Genomic DNA, 24,385 nt, shown 5'->3' on the forward strand with positions numbered 1-24,385 from the left:
AGGTCGGTGGGTGGGATCGATTTGGAGTGTTTCCTATATAGTTTTCTACCGACTCGGTTTCAAACACTAAAGAATGGGGTGATTGACAGCTGTCAGTGGCTGTGGTAGCTGGTGGTTGTCAGCAGGGAATATGGAAGAGGGGTGGTTGTTGCCTTGTTAGGTGGAGATAGATGTTGAAATATATAATAAATAAAATTTGATTTAATCCTTGAACTTTGAAAATTGACATTTTTTACCCAAAACACTAACGAAGTTAGTGTCTCGTTACTCCGGGAGTGCCAGAGGAAAATATGTTAAAAGTTGAGAGTGTTGGGAAACAATTCGTAAGTTGGGAGTGCTATCTACCAATGGATCAAAGTTGAAAGTATTTAAAACCATTATCCCTTTAATTAATCATTGTTTTTAGCTAAATTCCACAAGAATGTAGGACACATCTATTTTCATATTAATTTATATTTAACTAGGTTAAAAACCTGTGTGTTACACAAGGTGAAAAATTAAAATGATATAATTAAGAAAAACGTATATGTTTGTTATCATTGTAATAACATATATTACATGTAATAACGAAAAAGTGGAAATTTACGTTTGTTATTTAAAAATCTCTGAAAAACTTATTCTTTACCAACCAAAAAAAACCTACTATCATTAATAAACCAAAAGAGTTCAAGTCACATCTCAGCAACACGCTAATTTCCATTGAATACAAATTCTCCAAAACCTAACATATACTCATTCATCACAAACTCCACATGTACTACTTTAAGATTAGGGACTTGCTCCATTACTATGGAGTGGAACCAATTTATAGGAAAACCATCATAACTATTATGTAAAACTAAGAAATTTCTCTTAACATTTTGGAAGGATATAATTCCTTTTTTCTCTTGCGATGATACTGTATCTCATTAATACCTACCTCATATTAGCTGCTTATTCTTTTTAAGTTGTTCTTTGCCCTTAATGTAGCTATTATTTGCGCCTTTACTTCATTATCCTTTTTTACCCTTTTGAATGTACCCTTATGCTGTTGGAATTATATTTTGCACTTTGCATGCCCGTTTGTTGCATTTTCCAAATATAAATGCACAAAATAAAATCTTACTTTCAAAGCCTTTAAATTCATTTTAGCTGTGATTCTATATAATAGCTTAAAGACCAATATAAACTATTTTGAAAATGATCCTACATTTAAACTGGCCCATTTTTCCCCTAGCCAAATGGACAATTTATTTTAAAAATCACTTGATCTCGCACACTTTGTCCGGCTTAGTAGAATTAGGATAAAAAACATTGTTTTATCAAGAAAGTTTTCACATATAAACTTGTGGTGCTCTCGTGATGCAGTCAGTAATACAAAACCTATGGATTCACAATCTGAACAAAAGATCCATTATTTACGCCTCAACAAAAATAAATTGAAACCTTATAATTTAATTCTTATAATACGGCTGAGTTCGGGTTAAAACCAGTTATGATCAGAATACGTTTGGGTTATAACGGGTTGATGTATCAAATGTATCAAATAAGGCCGGGTACCGTCGTTAGCACTTGGGTGGGGCGGTTGTTTATTGATAATTACTTTCTAAAAGAATATTCATTGATTTTTTGCTGACCATCATCGTCTACACATTAAAAGTATGCAAATAATATACATTGAATTATAGCGTTACAGGTGAGCATTAAAACTATTCAAACACACAAATCTATCAAACATGATTTAGGTATAAAACCCTAACTACAATACAAAATAATACCAAAACAAACACAAATTTAGGTGTAAGAACCCTAAATACAATAGTCAATACGAAGATACACATTGATGAAGATGAAAGGTTTACAAAAACCCTGCTTGCATACAAATTAATCAATTAATTGTGACCATGTATATTGTGAAAACAATCATGAAGAACTAAGAATCGTAATCGACCAAGGGAAAATATTATGATTTACCTAGATGATAATGAATAAATAAGGTACTTTGTAGCTTTAATTGAAGAATTAATCTTCTAACTAAGAATTAATTTCAAGAAACAATAAAAAATCTTAAAATTTAAGAAAGTTTGTTATTAAAAAATTACTCATGCATAAATTAAGGAAGCTAATTGCAAGGAGGGTCAAATAAGATGGTTCAATTGAAGTGCCACTTGGCATAAAAATAGATCAATTAGGTGCCATGTGGCACAATTATTATTTTTGTATATTATAATAGTAGATTATTCTTCGTTTTTGGCTAATTTTGTTAGTTTGTAGTTTATATTTATTTATGTGTTTTGGGTCTTTCCATAGGTGTTTGCGTGCAAGTGAAGCCACAGCGAGCAAGAATCATCAAGAAATGAGCACACAGGAAAGTTCAGGGGTTAAAGTTAAAACACCAGGAAAATGCTTCCTTTGCAACACAAGAGGGATTGTTATGTTTCCTTAGCGACACACGAAGGAAGTACAATTACAGAAATATCCTTAACGAATTTATGAAATTACAAAATTTCCATCTCCACTATTTTGTCCCTCGTAGCATGCGAGGGGCCTGGATTATTCCTTAGCAACACGCGAGAGGACTGGAATTAGGAAAACAAATTTGGGTTTTGCTGTAAAATAGGGGTGAACAGAAAACCGAATTAACCGAACCGAAACCGAATTAACCAAAAAAACCGAACCAAAGCATTAACCGACAATTAATTTTTTCGTTTTTTAAACCGAATTTTCAGTTTCAGTTCGGTTATCCATTTTTAAAAAACCAAACCGAACCGATTGATGATTATGAAGATTATGAAGATAGAGACTGAGAATAAACTTTAAAAATGAATAAGATGATGATGAATGAAGATTGAAACTAAATTTTTAGTGTTTTTTTATTAAGAGTTTTAGTGAATTCTAAATTATACTAATTTAACGGCTTTTTATTTGTCTGGTTTCATGTAACATGTGCTTATATTTGTTTTTTGAATTCAATATATATGTGGTACTATAACACATTCTTACAAGCTTAAAATCATCATTTTCATTCTTGAAAATTTTTTTTTGCAATGTCTATACAAAAAAAATCACTATAACCGAAAAATTAAAAGCCGATCGGTTTGTATATTCAAAAAACTGGTGACTTTGGTTTCGATTTCGCCAAGTAACCAAACCGAACCGTTTGACTTCGGTTTCGGTTAATAATTGAAAGAGTCGTGATAAAAGAACTAACAATAATAAGGCTTCATCTTCTCACAGATCAAGAGAGAGCGTGAAAGTACCGGATGTCTGTTATGTCTCTATGTATCTGCGATATAGTGCAGCGGTCTTCAGGTTGGTTCATAAGAAACTTTTCGCAAAATATAAAACTTCAAACATATATTACATAACATCCAAAAATCTCGTTTTAACATCATTCCAAATTTGTCTTTCAAATAAACATAAGTAAATAAACATCATAACATTATCCTTAAGATGCCAGTATCTTCGTTCCAATGCCATGTGTCCTTAGTCAAGCGAGCTGCCTCAACCTATTCACCTGCGTGCATACTAAAAGTCAGCTACGCTGATTGAGTTCTAGTTAATCAGGCAACATACATTACATACACATACTTACATAAATACGTATCCGAAGATACATATTTCATCCTTCTATTCATTCTTACATACATACATTCATTCTTTCCTTCATACATACATACATACATACATACATACATACATACATACATACATACATACATACTCATACGTTTTAAAGAGCTTTCCGCCCTATAACCTTCGCAGATATTATTAGGGTCTGTTCCCTACATTCGCAGATATTATTAGGGTCTGTTCCATACATTCGCATATATTATTAGGGTCTGTTCCCTACATTCACAGATATTATTAGGGTCTGTTCCCTACATTCGCAGATATTATTAGGGTTTGTTCTCTTCTGTAACCCTATATTCCATCCATCCAATAACCATACATACCTTTCTATTATAATCATACTTTCGTTCATTACGTACTTTCATACATACATATCTCATACTACACATTACTTTCCCTGACGATACGTGAATATACGAAGATCGTTCACGCACCGACAAGCATTCATTCATAACATTCATACATACTATCACATCAATCATCATAGCATACACTTAACATTTAAGGTAAGCGTATTAACATTCACATTGAGTATGCACACAACCCCAAAAACATAACAAGGAAGTGGCGCTAGAAACTCACCTAGGTCCTGTTTTTTTTTTCATGAGTTTATAGTAATTCCTTTCTTTAACTGGGCTCAGCTAACTGTACAACAATTACAAGCATCAATTAATTAGCCCTGTTCATATCATATCTCTACTTATATAAACCCTCAACGAACGGGGGTCTGGGGCAGCGCCCCTGAAAGCGGGGTATAGGGGCGGCAACCCTTAGCAGGGTCCAAGGGTCAAAGCCCCTGGCTGGGTTCGAGCTGACGAATGATACGCTACCCCATTCTAAAAGTTTTATTTCCATTAAAGGTCCTTTACTAAAATCTCATCAAAAACTCAGTTTTTATTAAATACTTTAAATCATATGCTACCCCATTCGTTACGACGAATGATTCCAATTGTTATAACGAATGGCTTGATCTGAGACGAATGAGCACATAACTAATGACTAGGGCCATTCTTGCTTTCTTTGAGACGAATGAAAGGCTCATTCGTTACAGGAGCACGCGAAGGTATCTATAACGAATGGCTCTATTCGCTGTCTCCTCATAGCGAATGAATGGATGACGAATGAATTTGGTCATTCGTGACTTTTATAGGACGAATGAGGGCCCATTCGTTACGCATGCATTCTCATTCGTTATGATTGCTTATCGAATGACCAGCGATTTGTTCAATCATGACGAATGAGCATCAGCTCTTATCCAAATCTTTGACTTAAATGTCAAAGTCAAAATTGATAAGAACACTAAACACTCAACTGAACGAGATTTGCGATTAGACCCCAAATCACTATGAAACAACATAAAATTGACATCATTAGCCTCGTAATAGCAGCTTTAACAAACCCCACACATCAAATAAGCTAAACATTTGTGTTTTAATGGTGTGATTGACCAATACAAGAACCCAGTTGTTTATAATAAAATTAACCTATCAATCTTTAATGAATTTCATTGAATATCATTGCGTTTGATTAGTCTTTATCATTTGTACAAATCTAGGAATCCTAAACAAGCCAAACGAGTGTTTCGTTATAAAACGTACCTTTTAAACGAATCGGTTAACGAACACGATCAAGTCTTGATGTCGATTTTGGCTCGTTACGATGCTCTACACTAACAAGCTTCCCTCTTTAAAGAGTTTTCTTCCCCGAAACCTAACCATTGCATAAACAATCCCGGGTAAAACTTGCGCATCTCTTTTTCAACTTCCCAAACGGGATAACTTTATGATGAAGTTGTTTTTCCTTGCAGTCAACGATCTCGACAGGCTGCTCGATATAGTTTAACTGTTCATCAACCTTGATGTCTACTAATGGCACATGAGACGTGTCATCAGCTAGACATTTTCTCAGATGAGAAACATGAAAAGTAGAATGAATTCCTTCTAACTCTTCGGGTAAATCTAGCTTGTAAGCCGCTTCACCCACGATATCCACAATCTTGAATGGTCTAATATACCTTGGACTCAACTTTCCCCTCTTTCTAAAATGAATAATTCCCTTCCAAGGCGAGACCTTGAGCATCACCAATGCTAAATTCAATCGGTCGTCGCCGCTTACCAGCATAGGAATTCTGGCGATCTTGAGCATCTTTCATCCTTGCGTTGATCTGATCAAACCTTGATGAGGTTTTGATATACATCTAATTATACATCTCGAATCCCTTGTAAAGTTATGTATATTTAAGTTCGAGAGTTTGGTTTTTGTCGTGTTTAAGTTACTTTTATTCATTTAGGGTCTAAGGTCTTAGTTAAGTCATTTTTATTATGTTCTGATGTCATTTGAGTCATGTCTGTAAACCCAAGTTTGGTTCTTGTCATATATTGAGGATTTAAGTCCATTGGTGTTCGTTATTCGTATCATTAGATCACTAATGTTTTGTTATGTTCTATCAATAGATTTATAGCTTGGTGATCAAGGGAAAGAAAGTCTAGAAGTTCCTAATCGTTACTTGGAGTTCAAGGAAAGGATTGATCAAGATTTCATAAGATCTAGCAAGGATATCAAAGAAAAACTCGTGGCCCACTCTTTATGTACTCCGCGCGGCGCCTTCACCTTCTGTTCAGCAAACCAAGCCCAGCACGCATTACATAAACATATTATTATAAACCTTGACGGGGGGGGGGGGGGACACTTGGTGGCAGCCAATTTTGAGAAGAAAAAGAGGGTTTTGAAGGTGCTTTAGAGACTAGGAAGAGAGAAGATCATCGAGCTTTCATACGGGTACTCAAGGGTCGATTAAGACGGGTTCTCTCATTCTTTTTATTTGTTCTTGTTCATTATCTTTCATGATTCTACTCTATGTTCTTTGTTCTAGTTATTTGTCTTTGATTATGATTATGCTAGGCTAGACTTTATGTCTACCTAGGTTTGATGAACATGTTTTGATTTGATTCTTGCTTTGGACGATTGTTTTGATTATGGTTTCGTTATATTAATAGTAAAGACTTGATTTTGCTTTCATGATGCATATGAATGTTTATTATCTTGGTTGATTATTAACTATTGCTTCACATGGATCTTGTATTCTATTGATTGTGTTCTTTAGATATTTGGGTTCATGTTTAATCAATTACTTGGTGTTTTGATTATTATGATTGAATAGGCCTATTAGATCATAGAAGTTTGTTGATTATTGATTAGGATTTTGAATGTTTTGCTGAACTCCAATAGCTGTGAGGTGAGGAGTGGTTCGTGTGTCTTGATCAATCGCATTCTAGGTTAGATTAGTGACAGTATTCTTACTTGGTTATTGTGTTGCTCCTTGTTCATGATGTCATGTTTAGTTTATCGAGTTATCCAGGGTTTAGTGTTTTGTAAGATTGCTTGCTTTAGATACTATTAATTAACCCTAATTGATGACTGTGAGGAAATCAATCCAACTGATTAATAATCTGACAGTTATTCTTTTGGATTTTACTTGATGAGATCGAGGGTCCCATATGGTTTGTTAGATGAATATGTTTAAAAATCAGTTCCCATATCGTGTTACTTGTCTATTGCTTGATAATTGTTGATGCATGGTATTCTTACCTAGGTAGATTCCTTCTCTTATTGGTTTCAATCTTGTGATTTATTGCTCGTTCTAGTTTATTTGTTTATTTACTTTCTTAGTTTAATATTAGTTTAATAAAACCCCCGTTAATCTTATTTAATAAATATCCGTAATTTGTAATTGAGTTTAATTAGGTTAATTAACGTAATTTATAGAGTCCTGTGGGTTCGATATTCCGGACTTACTTAGCTGTAGTACAATTGACCGGTTCACTTGCCGTTGTTTTGTGTAGTTGAGTCTTAAGTCTAGTTTTCATTACTTGTTTAATTTAGTTAATATTTAATTGACTGTTTTTAGCACATCAAGTTTTTGGCACCGTTGCCGGGGACTCTTGGCAATTGCGTTATTAGTTTAATTGGACTTATTTGCTACATACGTGTTATTTGTTTTATTTTCGTTTGATTCGTAGGAGTCTAATTAAATTTTAGTTTATTTTTGTTTTAGTTTTTATTTTTAGTCTACTCACTTAGTCCGTTGAGTTTTTCAGGTTTATGCCACATCTTCGTTCGCAAGGACCACCACTGAAGAATCTAGAATTTTCCCCGTTAAAGACTGAGGCTAGCTCGTCAGCAGAGAAAAAACCTTCAGAAGTCGATTCAACACCAAAATCATCACCAGACAGTTCACCACTTGAAAGTCCGAGAAGTCAACCAGATAACCAAATGGCCGACGATAGAACAGTTGCTGCTCAAGCCTTCGATGGCTTAACCGAAAACCGATCATGCATCGTCATCCCCGAAATCGACAATCCCAACTTGTGGCAAATTCCGTCATACGTCATGAACAATATCGTTCAAACTAATCAGTTTCATGGGCGTGATGACGAGGATGCATCGACACACATTAATCAACTTTACCGCGTTTTGAAAACTTTAAATTTACAAGGTGCAACTGACGATGCCATTTTCTTACATCTTTTTTCCATTTTCACTTGCAGGGAAAGCGGCTCGTTGGCTTGACACTCAGCCCCTAGCACGTTCACTACTTGGGAAGCACTGCGCTCAGCTTTTATCAAAAGATACTTCCCACCTACTAAAGCGGATATTCTTCGTGATCAGATTCACACGTTTCACATGGAGCCGGATGAACAGCATTGTCATGCTTGGGAGCGTTTTCAGAACATGCTAGCTCGTTTCTCACAGAATGGTCTCACACCATGGGCTCTCGTGGAGAAATTTTACAACGAGCTGAACTACGAAACCCAAGTTCGTTTCGACACGGCCGCGGGAGGAAATCTAATGGCAAAGAAGAATGTCACCGAATTCAACGAGATGTTTGAAAGCTTTGCTCAATCTGACTTTGCCGAAGGGCCAGATCGCGGGAATTCCACTCCCGTTACTAGTACATCCTCATCCGCTCGAGGTGTACACCAGATTAACCTGGATACTAGTGTGGCTGCTGCTTTGGAATCACTAACTAGAGAGGTTAAGGAGCTGAAGGAAAAGGTTGATAAGTGTGAGGTTTGTAGGGGTGGACATGGCACTTTGGAGTGCCCGTTGATGAATCAAGAGGTTGATTTTATTGCTGGTCAAAACAGGGTTCCAAATGCTTTTAATAGTAGCAACAATTCAAGTTGGAACACCTACAAAAACACGAATCAGAACAATTCTAATTGGCGTCCATCGGGCGCACCACCCGGATTTCAAACTTCTTATAAAAAATGATAAGGTCAGTACTTCAATAATAATAATACTAATGGTACTAATGTTCAAAATGGTGTGCATGATTCGATTGGTGGAATTGGACGTTTAGAAGAGATGATGAAGCAAATCCTGGAGAGAGACCAAGATACATAGAAGAAGTTCTCCGAGCATGATCTTCTTTTTAAGAATCAACAATCTGCTATTCTCGATATTCAAAGAACTGTTGGTGATATTGCTCGTCGTTTAGAAGAGAGGCCTCCGAGTCACTTTTCGGGTATTCCTTAGACTAATCCGGTAGCTCAATTGAAATCCATCTCCACTCGTAATGGTTGGGTTTTTGGTCCGGAGAGAGTTGGTAGAGAAGTTAAGAAAGATGGTGAAGACGAGTTGGTGGATGAGGAGATAGAGATGGAGGTTCCGGGAAAAACACAAGGTAACACACCAGTTATTGAGCCGCAAGTAGAAAAAAACATCAAAACGAAGCCGGTTGAAGTCGGGCCACCACACCTCATCTACCTTGCTTATGTCTCGTATCCCGCTCGTCTGAAACATCAAAAGTATACGAAAGATTACGGGCATTTTCTCAATATATTTAGCCAATTGAATATCAATCTTCCGTTCATTGAAGTCCTTCAGCATATGCCTAAATATGCCAAATTTTAGAAAGATCTTCTTAAAAGAAAGGATAAGTTGGAGGAGCTTTCGACTGTTCCACTAAATGGAGAGTGTTCTGCGGTGGTTCTTAATAAAGTACCGGAGAAATTACCTGACCCTGGCATTTTTATTATCCATGCCTTTTCGGAAGTGACACGACGTGTCAAGCATTAGCCGATTTAGGAGCAAGCATAAACCTCATGCCGTATTCTTTATATGAAAAGCTAGGCCTGGGAGATCTCACCCCTACTCGTATGACGTTGTCTTTAGCCGATCGTTCCGTTAAGAATCCGATGGGTGTCATGGAGAATTTGCTCGTTAAGGTTGATAATTTGGTTTTACCCGCAGATTTTGTTGTTTTGGATATGGAGGCCGACGAAAGAGTTCCTATCATTTTGGTTCGTCCATTTTTACGTACCGCTAGCGCAATCATTGATGTTTTTGAGGGAAAGATTACTCTTAGAGCCGGTGATGATTGTGCCACATATATGGCTAAATCCATGAGACAACCGAGTGGTCAAGAAGGTCTTATTGATCCATGTCATCCAGTCTACTCGATAGAATCATTTATCTCGGGCATGGATCCACGTCTTGACGATTCCTATTCGGTGAGAATTAGTGTGGGGAAGGAGCGAAAGGTTTTGAGTTCTCGAGCAATGGTGAAGTGGGTTGGAGAAAGAGGTGTTGGAAAGCGTAAGTTTGAGAAGGTTCGTGGAGTTAGAAAGAAGAAGACCAAGATTGATGAATGGTCGGATCATGATTCGATATTTTTGAGGGCATTGGAGTTCTACCGAGGTGGAGGAAGCTCCACTCGGTCCGCCCCGTGATTTGCATAACATGGGTTCTTGAGTGAAAACTCAAGTGTAGAGTTTGTAAATTTTCTTTTATTTCATTTTTATTTTCATTGAGTCACTAACGTAGTTTTTTGTTGTTTTTTTTGTAGTTTTGTGTTTTTGAGTTTTGCTAGTGTGAAAATTCTTTGAGCTAGAGAGACGATCCCCAAGGAAGAATTTAATGAAAAAGACAAGTGTAGGGATGGAGCAGCTGATTCGTATACTTTATATTTATTATTTGATGCTAATTATTCATATTTTATATATTTTTCGGTTGGTGAAGTACTTTGAATTCATAATATCTATCATTATGATAAGATACATTTTTAGATATGTTTGTTTTGTTTTGCCGCTTACGTTCGTGGATGAGGGAAGGAGTTGTTGTTTTGCTGAGCACGTTCGTAGTTGGAGGGCATTCATGGAAGAAGACCTTGGCATCATATTTCATGCGCAAATTACCAGCTAAGTCTTTTCCATTATTTAGCTTACTAACTTTTTATTTTGTTTTTATTTTTTTTAAGTTTTTAGTTTTTTGTAGTCCGACTTTATTTTTATTTTAATTTTGTTTTGAGTCGTCCTTATCCTTGCATTGAGGACAATGCAAAATTTAAGTGTGGGGATAGGATATTTGAGTCATAGTTTAAATTTAATAAATTAATTAAAAAATAAATAAACAAATAAATTTTTTTGAAAAATGTTTAAAAAATATCCATTGAATATAGTTTTTTTTGCGTTAAAGTAGGAGATGATGATATTTATCGGAAATTGGTTTTTCAAACTACTAATTATATGAGATAAATAAAAGAGAACACATTTAACTTGGGATGTGTCGGTAGGCTCAGCCTTGAGAAAGAAAGGGCAATTTGATAAAATGGTTAAAACGGAAATCTTTTGTGGGTAAAGCGTTTTATCCGTGGAAGATAAGTAATGAAAGGTCGGGCCGTACTCAAGCCTCAATTATTGGTATGAAAAGTGGAAATATTATAAAATTTTTAAAAGCTGAATATGTTATCATATGATGCTTGGGTAGGTTTAACATTAGAGTATGCTGTGTAGCCTGTGATATAAATCTTAAACTGCTAGTTTAGTGTTAAACGCTTTTGTGGGTAAAGCGTTTTGTCCATGAAAGATAAGTAATGAAAGGTCGGGCCATACTCAAGTCTCAATTATTGGTATGAAAAGTGGAAATATTATAAAATTCTTAAAATCTGAATACGTTATCATATGATGCTTGGGTAGGTTTTGACGTTAGAGTATGCCGTGTAGCCTGTGACATAAATCTTAAACTGCTAGTTTAGTGTTTTACACCTCATTGACGTATGGTTTTATAACCTTAAATCTTGTATTGATGGGATGCTTCGGGTCCGGAGACCATGGGGCTGTATGCAATCTATTCATCTGGGTATTCACAATTCCTAAGTGGGGTTGTGGATATTTAAATAAAGCTAAAAAGAGCAAACCCTTATAAGTCTTTAAACATGACACAAAAGTACAAATGTACAAATACACTACAGACTTGATAATCCACCTTGTTAGTCATATGGGGTCCCCTTGCTCGCGTCTCATTACCATTAAGAAATGGACCACAAGGGACACACTACATGTAAGCCCTACTGATGAAATTTTGCATGCTCACCTATGGTGATGGGTTCGGGGTATTGCTTGATAACGGGGGTATGTGATGTTGTGGGGAACACTAGCTATTAACTAATTGTACCTTAATCGTATCTAATGGTTGCTTGGTAGACTTTGATGCTTAAGCTTAGGTGGATAAACAATACCCTTGATCGTCTTAACTATTCATAAAAAAAAGAGCAACAAAAGTTTTAAATCTGCTAATTTTGAGGATTAAGTCAAGTTGGGGTGGTCTGGTCCAAAATAAGCGGGTCTTAATTGTGTAAACCACTGAGTAATATTATTGTCGGATCTTATTTGTCCTGGTAAAGATTAAGGCATGGGTTTAAGTGGACAACAATATCGGTGATCGTGGTTTTTGCATTTTTCTGAGCTTTAAATTAACCTATATGTTTTTAAGACTGTCTTTTCCGATTCTGATCCAACTACATTAAACTTTTTCAGGGACGAAAAAAGAGTAAGTGTGTGGATATTTGATATATATCTAATTATACATCTCGAATCCCTTTTAAAGTTATGTATAAATGTCGAGAGTTCGGTTTTTGTCGTGTTTAAGTTACTTTTATTCATTTAGGGTCTAAGGTCTTAGTTAAGTCACTTTTATTATATTTTGATGTCATTTGAGTCATGTCTGTAAACCCGAGTTCGGTTCTTGTCATATCTTGAGGATTTAAGTCCGTTGGTGTTCGTTATTCGTATCATTAGATCACTAATGTTTTGTTATGTTCTATCAATAGATTTATAGCTTGGTGATCAAGGGAAAGAAAGTCTAGAAGTTCCTAATCATTACTTGGAGTTCAAGGAAAGGATTGATCAAGATTTCACAAGATCTAGCAAGGATATCAAAGAAAAACTCGTGGGCCCCTCTTTATGTACGCCGCGCCGCGCAGAGGTGAGGCTTCATGCTGGTCGCGTGGCGCCCTCACCATCTTTTCAACAAACCAAGCCCAGCTCGCATTATATAAACATATTATTATAAACCTAGACGTGGGGAACACTTGGTGGCAGCCGATTTTAAGAAGAAAAAGAGGGTTTTGAAGGTGCTTTAGAGACTAGGAAGAGAGAAGATCATCGAGCTTTCATACGGGTGCTCAAGGGTCGATTAAGATGGGTTCTCTCGTTCTTTTTCATTGTTCTTGTTCATTATCTTTCATGATTCTACTCTTTGTTCTTTGTTCTAGTTATTTGTCTTTAGTTATGATTATGCTAGGCTAGACTTTATGTCTACCTAGGTTTGATGAACATGTTTTGATTTGATTCTTGCTTTGGACGATTGTTTTGATTATGGTTTCGTTATATTAATAGTAAAGACTTGATTTTACTTTCATGATGCATATGAATGTTTATTATCTTGGTTGATTATTAACTATTGCTTCACATGGATCTTTTTTTCTATTGATTGTGTTCTTTAGATATTAGGGTTTATGTTTAATCAATTACTTGGTGTTTTGATTATTATGATTGAATAGGCCTATTAGATCATAGAAGTTTGTTGATCATTGATTAGGATTTTGAATGTTTTGCTGAACTCCAATAGCTGTGAGGTGAGGAGTGGTTCGTTTGTCTTGATCAATCGCATTTTAGGTTAGATTAGTGACAGTATTCTTGCTTGGTTATCGTGTTGATTCTTGTTCATGATGTCGTGTTTAGGTTATCGAGTTATCTAGGGTTTAGTGTTTCGTAAGAATGCTTGCTTTAGATATTATTAATTAACCTTAATTGATGACTGTGAGGAAATCAATCCAACTGATTGCTTAATAATCTGATAGTTATTCTTTAGGAATTTATTTGATGAGATCGAGGGTACTATAGGGTTTGTTTGATGAATATGTTTAAAAATCAGTTTCCATATCGTGTTACTTGTCCATTGCTTGATGATTGTTGATGCATGGGATTCTTACCTATGTAGATTCCTTCTCTTATTGGTTTTGATCTTGTGATTTATTGCTTGTTTCTAGTTTATTTGTTTATTAACTTTCTTTGTTTAATAAAACCCCCCGTTAATCTTATTTAATAAATAGTCGTAATTTTTAATTTTAGGTTAATTAACGTAATTTATAGAGTCCTGTGGGTTCGATATTCCGGACTTACTTAGCTTTAGTACAATTGACCGGTTCACTTGCCGGTGTTTTGTGTAGTTAAGTCTTAAGTCTAGTTTTTATTACTTGTTTAATTTAGTTAATATTTAATTGACTGTTTTTAGCACATCAGGTTTCCTGCATGACTTCCAAACTTCCAAGCTCCTTCTGACCAATCTCTCTCCAACATATCGGAGTTATATAATGTCTACTATACAACATCTCAAACGGTGACATACCAATACTCGAATGGTAGCTGTTCTTAGAAAAGAACTCTGCTAGATGCAAATGATCATCCCAACTTCCCCCAAAGTCTAAAACACAAGCATGTAGCATATACTCAAGGGTTTGGATAGTCCTTTCAGACTGCCCATCTGTTTGAGGATGATACACCGAACTGATGTTCAATCTTGTTCCCATAGCTTCAAGGACCTTCTTCTAGAATATTGAAGTAAAGATAGTATCTCTATTAGACACAATCGATAACGACACTCCATGTTTAGTCACAACCTCTTTTATGAACACATTTTCTAACGTTTCTGATGAGATGGCCTCTCGTATAGGCAGGAAGTGAGCACTTTTCGTTAAACGATCCACAATCACCCAAATGGTATCATGATGTTTAGCTGTACGGGGTAGCTTAATTATGAAATCCATGGTGATGTGTTCCCACTTCCATTCAGGTATCTCTAAAGGCTGACTCTTCCCATAAGGCTTCTGGTGTTCGGTTTTGACTTGTAAACAAGTTAAGCACTTATTGAGAAAATCTACCACATCATTCTTCATCCCCGGCCACCAATAATCTCTCTTTAGGTATTGATACATCTTGGTGGATCTCAGATGAATTGAATATCTTGACTTATGAGCTTCATCTAGGATTCGACCTCTAAGATCTCCATGACGTGGAATCCACATACAGTCAAACCTAGTCTTCACATCATGCTTGTTATCCATCAGCTCGTCTTGCTGCCCGAAAATTCTTTCCTTCTGCATTATTCATTTGCAAGCACCTCATACTGCGCCTTGATGATTTCTTCAAAGAGATCTGAGTTAATAATTAACTTATACGACCTCACTGTTGCAATGACTTCTTCATTTTTACGGCTTAGCGCGTCGGCGACCACATTGGCTTTACCAGGATAGTACTTGATATCACAGTCGTAGTCCTTTTTCAACTCTAACCATCTCCTCTGCCTCATGTTTAACTCTTTTTGCTCGAAGATGTATTTCAAACTCTTATGATCGGTATAAATAGTACACTTAGTACCATACAGGTAGTGTCTCCATATCATGAGAGCATACACTACCGCTGCTTGCTCTAAATCATGCGTCAGATAAGTACTCTCATGAACTTTCAACTGTCTGGACGCATAGGCTATCACTTTTCTTCGTTGCATTAACACGCAACCTAACCCACGATGCGAAACATCAGTACAAACAACCAAATCCTCATCACCATCAGGTAGAGCAAGGATTGGAGCTTTCATGAGTCTTTTCTTCAATTTCTCAAAAGATTCTTTCTGAAACTTAACCCAATTGAATACTACTGCCTTTCTGGTCATTCCGGTCAACGGTGCGGCTATCTTGGAGAAGCCTTCAATGAATCTCGTATAATAGTCAGCCAACTCTAAGAAACTCCGTATATTAGTCGGGTTTTGCGGAGTCTTCTAATTTTTTATTGCTTCAATCTTAGCTGGGTCCACGGTAATCTCTTTAGGATTGATCACGTGACCAAGAAACTGCCCTTCTCGCAACCAAAATGCGCATTTTGAAAACTTAGCATACATCTTCTCTTCTTTCAAAAGCTCCAATACTTCTCTTAGATGGTCAGCATGATCAGACTCGCTCTTTGAATAAATCAATATATCATCAATGAAGATGATAACTGATTTGTCCAACATCGGACGATATACCCTATTCATCATGTCCATAAATGTTGTGGGAGCATTCGTTAGACCGAACGACATCACGAGGAACTCGTAGTGTCCATACCGCATCCGAAACGTTGTCTTAGGGATGTCTGCCTCTTTCACCTTCAGCTGATGATAGCCTGATCTAAGGTCTATTAGCAAGAACCAACTCGAACCTTGTATTTGATCAAACAAATCATCAATCCATGGCAACAGATATCTGTTCTTCACCATAAGCTTGTTCAACTCTCGGTAGTCTATACACATTCTCATGCTTCCATCCTTCTTCTTAACAAACAACACCGGTGCTCCCCACGGGGAAACACTCGGCCTAATAAAACCTTTGTCATGGAGTTCATGCATTTTGGACATTAGTTCTTTCATCTCGGAGGACGCCAGGCGGTAAGGTGCTTTCGTGACGGGATGTGCTCCTGGTATTAAGTCTATATGAAATTCTATCTCTCGCTGCGGTGGCAACCCCAGAAGATCCTCAGGGAACACTTCCGGGTAGTCGAACAGAATAGGAACATCCTTTACTTCTTTCGTCTCGGTCGTCGCCTTGAAAACATACGCCAGGTAGGCACCGCACCCTCGCCTTAACAAACCTTCAACTTTTATCATCGAAATGACATTAAGCGCTGAACTTTCTTTATCACCATAAACCGTCACCGTACCACCGTCCAAGAACTTTAACCTTATTAATCTACCTTACACACTATCTGAGACTCAAACTCAAAAAGCCAATCTATTCCTAAAACTACATCAAACCCTCATAAGGTCATATTATACAGGGTAACAGGGAATTCATGTCCCTCTAATTCTATATTGAAATCCTTGACCATTCTCAAGATTCTAACCGAGGTTTCACTTGTGGTTTCTACTTTGAAAGTTTCAGGCACACAAAAACATTTCATTATTGCTAACTTACTAAATGTTATTGCTATAAAACTTCTATTCGCGCCCAAATCAAACTATACTGAAGCAGCAAAACCGTTTACTAGAAACGTACATGTGACAACATCTGGGATCTACTTGGCTTGCTCCTGAGTCAGCATGTAGGCCCTAGTTAGCTTGCTCAACATCCTTTCTCTCATTTCCTCCAGCTTTACAACCCGTACAATCCCTTGCTAAGTGACCTATCTGCCCGCACCTATAACACATGGGTAACAAGTATTCTACCTTAGCCTGCATTCATGAGCAAAATGCCCCATCTTACCACATTTGTAACAAGTATTCAACCTTATCCTGCATTCCCCACCATGGGATTTCCCACACTTATGGCACACATCAGAACCAGTGCCCCACTTGCACTCACCAGCGTGCATCTTCCTGCAAGTCTTACATGACTTTTTCTCCCACGCTTTCCGTTGCTTATCTCTAGGGTTCAATGATTGGATTCCGGGTCGCTTGGCAGGAACAACCCATTTCTTCTATTTATTCTCCTCCACCACCACCACCACATCCTTCACAGTCAGATCATCAATAACCATTTCTACGAGTTCAACAGAAGAGTCGAATGTAGCAGGGTTATTAGTCCTGACTAAAGTGCGAACATTCTGTGGCAGTCCTCTTATGTAGCACTTGATCCTTTTAGCTTTAGTATTAACCATGCCGGGAACCAAACTCTACATGCTATTGAATTCAGTGGTATACTCGCAGTGTGTCATCTTTTCCGCCTTCAGATTCAAAAACCTTATCTCAGCCCTCTCGACTTCAGCAACAACACAAAAACGTTTCATGACCATCTCCTTCAGGTCATCCCACCTCATAGCCATAATTTCTTCTCGAGTCTTCCTCTACTCTACCGACTTCCACCAGTACATAGATTCATCTCCGAACGATTGTGTGGCATAACCCACTGCTTGATCAGGACGACACTCGTTAATTTGGATAACCTTGTCCATGGCGGTTATCCATTGGACAGTAGAGATTGCATCTCCCAAACCAGTCAGTTTCGGCAGGTCACAACCTTTGAATGACTTGTAGTTACACCCGCCCCGGCCTCTCTTTCTGTCATCTACCTTCACAGACCTAACCTCACTCGAGTCACCCTTCTCTCTCTCATCATTCTTCTTACCTTTCTCTCCTGACCTCTTAGTAGTCCTTGCATGGCTCCCAGCCGATCCTTCTGGATGCAGGTTCTTCACTGCAGCAGCTACAGCTTGAGCAATGGCGGCCTGAACCGCAGGATCAAGTAGATACCCCCTCATTGTTACTCAGATTATATCCAGCTGCACTTCCTTCTTCCTTTGTGTTAGTAACTGACTCTACAGAAGGTTCCCGGGTAATGCGTGGCCTACCACGACGTACTGTACGACCTCCTTGACCAACAACTTTCCTTGCTCCAGCCATTCATATTTTATAAGGAAACACAAACGTCATCACTCAAGGAACTATTTTGTACAAGGATAGTAAGGCTAACAGGTAATACAGTGGCCAACTGTGATTAGCTGATCACGTTACCCTCCGTGTCCTATTCACTTCCCTTGTGAGTCTACTTGTACTGGATTCTACTTTTAACAGTTAGACAATCAAACATTTCACATAATCAAATACCCCGATCTCTAGCAAATAAGCTAACTTTTTTTACACATCCTTACATTACACATGAAATTAATCATGTACTTTACTTTTAATTAGCTTGCTTGAGCGACACATGGTTTTCTTGAACTGGAATCTTCTTTCTTTTCTTACTTATGTCTCATTCTCTGTTCGAGTCTAAGCATGTAGGATGCTTAATTCTCTCGAACTTATGCTCAGATACCAACTTGTAAAGCCCCGATCCCGGTGCCTCAACTTGTAAAGCCCCGAACTTATGCTCTATGCAATTTTTGTTAAATGTTGACCCGGCAAAAATATATGTTGTATATATTTAAAGTGTTTGGATTCAGTTGGTAAATATTTTGCGGGTTTAAATTTCTAAATATTTTCAGAGTTAGGGGGTTGAGAGTGTAATATCATTTATAACTCGAGATGTTTTGACTCTATTCGCGAGATAGGCTAACCCTATAAATAGGTCAACTCAACTTCTCTTTCACTTTATTCACTCAAACCTTATCCAAAACTCTTTCTCTCTCTCTCTCTCTTACTTTTCTCCCAAACACCACCATCTTCAACCTTCAAGATATTATCCAGATCTTCAAATCAAAACTTCAAATCTACTCATTTATCACACTTATATCTTCAAATCAACATGGATTTGTTTCCCGTGGTATTGTATTTTCGTGTTTAAATTCATGTTCTTGATTTCTGGGCTCAAGAACAGTTCCGCATACCCGATTGAGTTTCTATTTGTTGATTTCCTTTATATTTGATGTTATAATCTTATTAATTGTATTATTAGGACCCTTCGTGTTGATTTAATTGAGTTTCCATCAAGATTTGTATAGTTTTTGTAATTTTAGACGCTTTTCGGACTGTTCTTGGGACAATTAACCCAGAAAAGATGTTTAAATGTAGGTTATGTTTGTCCAGATCGTCACACTTGATGGGCATCAACCCAGAAATGTGCTTAAGAATTGTTGTATAGAGATTTGGATGTTTAAGTATTATATTCGAATGAAATGAACACTGTAGTCGAATGGTTGTGCGATTCGAATGAACTGTGCAATCTAATGGGAATCGATTAGAATAATGTTGGTGAAAATTGGTCCCAAGGAAATGTAATCAAATGTACATTCTATTAGACATATCGTATTGAGAAAATATTCAAGTACTGAGTAATCGAATACTGATTCGATTAGAACACAGGGAGATATATAATCAAATGGCTATTCGATTGGAACATCAACTCTGAACAATATGAAAAGGACAATGTGTTCGAATTCCCATTCGATTAGACCAATATTGCATACAGGATCTGTCAAGTACCAAGTAATCGAATGTCCGTTCGATTAGAAAAGAAAAACTCAGAAAGATTCTAAGTCATGAGTAATCGAATCTCAATATAAAAGACAAAGGACTTTCTAATCGAATAAGAGTTATATTCGAATAGAATGAAATTTATAATCTAATCGAATGACCATTTGGTTCGATTAGATTATAAATTGCATTCGATTAGATCATTCAATCTAATATAATCCATAAATCAACCTAATCGAATGTTTGTTAAATTAGATTAATTTATGACTAGATTAGATCAAATTCACATTCGATTAGTTTATATTTGTTAAATTTCTTAAAATTTTCTTCATTAACCACTTGTCGATTCTATTACTTATGCCTTAACTATATTTTATTCTCATTCAATTTGATTGCTTGAAACTTGAAACTTTTCTATCAATCACTTTGTCGTTCGATTCAAATACTCCACACTTAGACAGTTTTCTGTTTCAAGTCCAAAACTTATATATAAATTTTTGTAATGTTTTATTTTATGTTATGTTTGATTTATTTTTAGTCTATCTTTGTGTATAGTCTTTAACTTAATACTCAATTAACAACACTAATGTTCCTTTTGTGTCTTACAGGGTCATAAAGCTCTTGTCCTTTGAAAATCTCAAAGAAGAGAAAGTATAAAGTGTTTATATCTACGATCAAGGGTTTATAGGATTGTCCACTATCCTAAGCCATCTATGTTGATCCTGAAGTTCACAGTTCATGGGTAGTTCTAAGATCACATCCATGAAAGATGGACTGGAAGTAGTGGTAAATGAGGAAGTAATATGACAAGTATTGAAGATCAAAGATAATGCTACTGATCCATTTACTACATTCACCAAAGAAGACATCGTCGAGAATTTGGAGGAGAAGGGTACGACGTCAAGTGGTCTACGTTTGAGAAGAAGAACCTTATTGTCTATTGGAAGCTTTTGTTTCACATAGTTTCCAACTGCCTGTCATCTCAAAAGGGCGGCTTTGACAAATTGAATGCAAATTGGGTTGGGGTGATGTTATGCTTAACACGTAAAAGAAAGTACAACTACTCAAAGTTGTTTTTCAAGTATATGCAATTGAATGTGCTTGCCAGTAAATGACGAATGATGTATCCAAGATTCGTTCAATTGATCATGGATTACTTGCATCCTGACACACCCAATCCTGTTCACACGGATGAAGTTGATGAAGAGGGAAATGCTGTTGAGTCGAATGAGCCATTTCATGTGAAGATGGTTTGACAGTCTGCTTTAAAGGCTATTCTTGAGCCTACTGGGAGAAGTGTCCCACAAGTATAAAGGTGAAGAGCCCGGCGTAAAGTTTGGTCATGAGAGAACTTCATAGAGACCAAGATCTAGCCGCTAATACGATACATCAACACGAAATCGATACTTTAAATATAATACTTTATTGATAAATATGGAGTAAATACATTATGGTGGAGATAAGTTATGGAGAGAATAACTTAAACTATGTACAAGTTCTCTACTAAATTATGAGCATGAGCTCCCTATTTATAGGCTATTTACAATATACATTAAATACAAAGACTAAACCGCCTATAACTTATTCGATCACTACGGACACCAAAACCGTGCACTAACAGACTCCCCCTTTTCCGTAGCTATCAAATACTTTATCCTTGAATACTTTAACTGCAAATCACCAGTCACAAACCGTGCACTAACAGACTCCCCCTTAACTGATGATTTTCGGGCTTGTGCAGACAAACAATCTTTAAATCTTTTTCAGCAAACTAATAACACGTAGCTTCTCATATCAGATCTCCCCCTCAAAGTGAGCAACTCTTGGAGATCATTCCGATCATCCACTGGCGTATGATATGGTTAAATCTTTCAACAATCAGCATCAAGTCATCAGCTATCTGTCAGCACCGGTAAAGAAAACATATCTTTACGTTTAACCTCGTCACACATCTTCATGAATAACTCGATCATTCAACATCTTTCACTTTGGTTTTCCCTCTCTTGATAACGTGTATCCAAATATACTCTTTGAAGCTCTTCCACATCTTGTTCGCAAAGATGCACTAATGTTTAGGCATAAGATTCAGAGTTCCAGCCTTCATTAATAAACCCCAAATGATCAAATTCTTCACTCCAATGACAAGACTCGTATATTCTTCAATAAGATCAACTCGTTCGAGAATCGTCCCCCTCAACAGAAGTAATCCGCCATTTACTCGTAGCCAACATAGTCAGGATCAAGTCCCTCATAAAGAAGTAAATGAACAGACACTCGTATCCCACATAGTCAGGTTTCAATCTTTGAACAAATCAATCACCAATCAAAGAACAACTGCAGTCTTGAACTCAGTTAAACGCAGCTTTTCAAACATGAATTACCACCCGAATTGCAGTAATTTTTCAAGAAACCTTGCAAATGTAGAAAGATACAAGCCAAATAATCTCAAATGAAAGTTTTATCTCCCCCTTTTCTTGACAAATTCGGCAAGGTCTTAAATAATCTTCAATGTTCACAAACAAACACACTCCTCCTTAAATTACACGAGATCTCCCCCTCGGCCAGTCGAAACGCATAAACAGTCAGCCGAAAAATATATTACCAAAATTTGCACGAAGAGTCTCCAATACATTAGGAACATCCTAGAAAAATTTCGAATAAGAAAATTTTTCCGATTTTCCCGCCAAAAATTCACCGAAAATTTTTGAAAAATAAATATTATCACCAAAATTTTCAAGAATGAAAACTCACTTACGAGGAGCATTCAGGAAAAAATTCGCGCAAGAAAATTTTTCCCACCATTTTACTCTTTTTTATTTATATATTTATTTATTTTTTAACGAATTGCCTCTCTAATTCGTTACAAATATACACCCTAATTCGTTAACTTAGTTCGTGCTCTCCATTCGTTAAAATTTAAACCCCAATTCGTTATAAACATCCACCATTCGTCAACCGTTCACTGATTCGTTACATACTTAACGAATCTGCTCAATTCGTTATAACTTACCATTCCAATTCGTTATAACAGTTGCACGAATGGCCTCCCATTCGTTAAGAATTCCAATTCGTCATACACATAACCTTAATTCGTTACCAATACCTTAACGAATCACCTTAACGAAATAACTTAACGAATTGCTTTAATTCGTTATCTTTAACTTAACGAATCAGCTTCACGAATTGCCTTAATTCGTTACATATACCTTAACGAATTAGCTTAACGAATCACTCTAATTCATTATCATAACCTTAACGAATAATCTTAATTCGTTAAATTTTCCATAACGAATTGCTACAGTAATTCGTTAGACTTTACTAACGAATCAGCTACAGTAATAACGAATCAGGTGGTTGGATCTGAGGTGTTCGCCGGAAAAACGAAATTCGCCGGAAAAATCATTTATCTCGCCGGAAAACTCAGATCTGGCCGGAATCTGGATTTTTTGAACTTCATCCATGGTGAAATCATCTAAACACCATAAATAACCATGAAAATCTACCCGAACACTCGGATTTTCACCACGATTCCGAATATATCAACCATTAAACTTAACAACCATTAATTCAACATCAATTAACTTAACCCGTATCATGCTCTTCCATGGTGAAACCTTCAATTCACCATAATTAACCACCAAAATCCACAGAAACATGAGGATTTCAATTCTAAACACAAATCCATCATCCAAATAACTTAACACTCACTAAATCATCATAAACCGAATCAACCCATAACCATGCTCTGCCATGGCATATCCTTCAATACACCATAACTTAACACCAAATTATACAGGAAGCTTCATCTTCCATCAATAAACACGAATTTACAAACAAATCCACCAATAACACACTAAATTACTCCAGATCTGACCAAAACCCGAAGAACACGAAAAACACGAAAACTTAGATTTTCCTTATTGATGCATCGAGAGCAGCTCCTGCTCTGATACCAATTGAGAGAACGTCATAGAGACCAAGATCTAGCCCCTAATATGATACATCAACACGAAATCGATACTTTAAATATAATAATTTATTGATAAATATGGAGTAAATACATTATGGTAGAGATAAGTTATGGAGAGAATAACTTAAACTATGTACAAGTTCTCTACTAAATTATGAGCATGAGCTCCCTATTTATAGGCTATTTACAATATATATTAAATACAAAGACTAAACCGCCTATAACTTATTCGATCGCTACGGACACCAAAACCGTGCACTAACAGGTCAGTTTGCCGAAACAGAGACTGATAGTGATGAGACAGAGATGGAAGAGGAAGGTGACAATAATGGTGATGACCATGATGATGATGATTGTCAGGATGCAGTAGGTGATGAAGAATAGGAACATCATAAGCCTGTTAATGAACTAGCTGTTGTGAGTGAGACCGAGTTGGAAGTTGATGTTGTGATGGTACACATGTCAAAGAAAAAGCATGATAAGAGCAAGAGCAAAGTTGGGGAATCATCAAAGAGATCTGTTGCTGCTGCTGATGCGGAGGAGGAAGAAGACGAGCCAGAGCGTCCACTAAAACGCTTG

The 24,385-nt window shown here is 36.7% G+C and overlaps 1 pseudogene across 1 annotated transcript in view; it reads right to left on the reverse strand.

Moving 5' to 3' along the window:
- LOC143624259 (calmodulin-binding protein 60 A-like) overlaps positions 1-18,185 on the reverse strand; it is a 54,793-nt pseudogene extending 36,608 nt beyond the window's left edge. Inside the window, exon 1 of the transcript XR_013152076.1 lies at positions 17,997-18,185. The product of XR_013152076.1 is annotated as a calmodulin-binding protein 60 A-like (transcript). The remainder of the gene's footprint in view (positions 1-17,996) is intronic.
- Positions 18,186-24,385: the final 6,200 nt, after the last annotated feature.

Source organism: Bidens hawaiensis, unplaced genomic scaffold (assembly GCF_021521415.1).
Source record: "Bidens hawaiensis isolate Kalapana, Puna unplaced genomic scaffold, B.hawaiensis_p1.1 tig00003752_1, whole genome shotgun sequence".
Taxonomy (NCBI): Eukaryota; Viridiplantae; Streptophyta; class Magnoliopsida; order Asterales; family Asteraceae; genus Bidens; species Bidens hawaiensis.